The sequence below is a fragment of the Pseudophryne corroboree genome, chromosome 7 (assembly GCF_028390025.1).
Source record: "Pseudophryne corroboree isolate aPseCor3 chromosome 7, aPseCor3.hap2, whole genome shotgun sequence".
Lineage (NCBI taxonomy): Eukaryota > Metazoa > Chordata > Amphibia > Anura > Myobatrachidae > Pseudophryne > Pseudophryne corroboree.
This window is the reverse complement of record NC_086450.1, coordinates 339755102-339756153: the sequence shown is the minus strand read 5'-3', so window position 1 is coordinate 339756153 and position 1052 is coordinate 339755102. Positions and strand designations below refer to the sequence as shown.

The window sequence follows — 1052 nt, the reverse complement described above, 5'->3', positions numbered from 1 at the left end:
ATATTCTCCTCATGGAGTTGGTACACGAAAACAAAGCACAAACAAAACAAACACATTGGTAGGATAAAATATAAGGTATGTTCTGATTTGGTCTGTACCCAAATATAGACTGGCATAGGGATGTAGGCACAGTCGTCACACATCTATCTTATGCCTTACCAGTACAAGCAATACTTGTTTTAATGGGACCTAAATAGGTCATGCATGAATAGGTACCTAGTGCAACAGGAGTATCTGATCCATATATCTGCTATCACATATCATTCTCCAGTGTCTAAGATGCTTTGTCGACACATGAGCTTATCTCAATATCTGAGATGTCTAGTCAGCACATGAACCTATAGGGTATGCCTATGTATCACTTGGGTTATCAGAATTATTGATTAAATGCCTGCCTGAAATAAATCAAAAGGTAGGTCAGAGTTGGAAGGAAGAAGCAGTGGTGATCCTGCTGTTGGTATTGAGTTGGAAAGGACAATCTCAAATTACTACACTGGGTATTCTCTGAGGGTCACCCCACAGATACTGACCCAGCCCATCACCGTTTTGCTTCCAAGATCGGACGAGATTGGGCTCTGGCGGTGAGGTATGATAGTAAACCGTGACTAGAGTATTCCACTCACCAATGAGAGTGCACCTAATCAATAAGTTTCAGAAAAAGATGTGGGTCTGCTGTCTACGTTAGACCAAGGATTACGCCTTGGAATCGTAGATGAGAGTCGACGAAATAAGATAAAGATTTGAAGAGACAAATTTGAAGAACAAGGAAAAGATAAAGAGAATAAATGAGATTTCACATATAGATTGTATTCAGTGTGTGGGTTATATCTTACCCACTTGAGGTATCCCTAAATAGGTTTAATGTAATTAAAATAGACACAGAGACTCCTGGCGCCACTATTTTACAGAAATTCAGCTGCTTTCCCTGGGGTAATTGGAAAAAAATACCCCTATAATTAAAAACAGAATCAAAAAACAAATGGAAAAGCACTAGAACTCTGTAGTAAATATATTTTGTTTTTTATTTAAAAGAAAAAAAATTTTTATATCAC

General features: G+C 37.8%; 1 pseudogene; it reads right to left on the bottom strand.

Annotated features, from left to right (window-relative positions):
- Positions 1-482: 482 nt before the first annotated feature.
- On the bottom strand, positions 483-600 carry LOC134946336 (5S ribosomal RNA; annotated as a pseudogene).
- Between the last annotated feature and the right edge of the window lie 452 nt (positions 601-1052).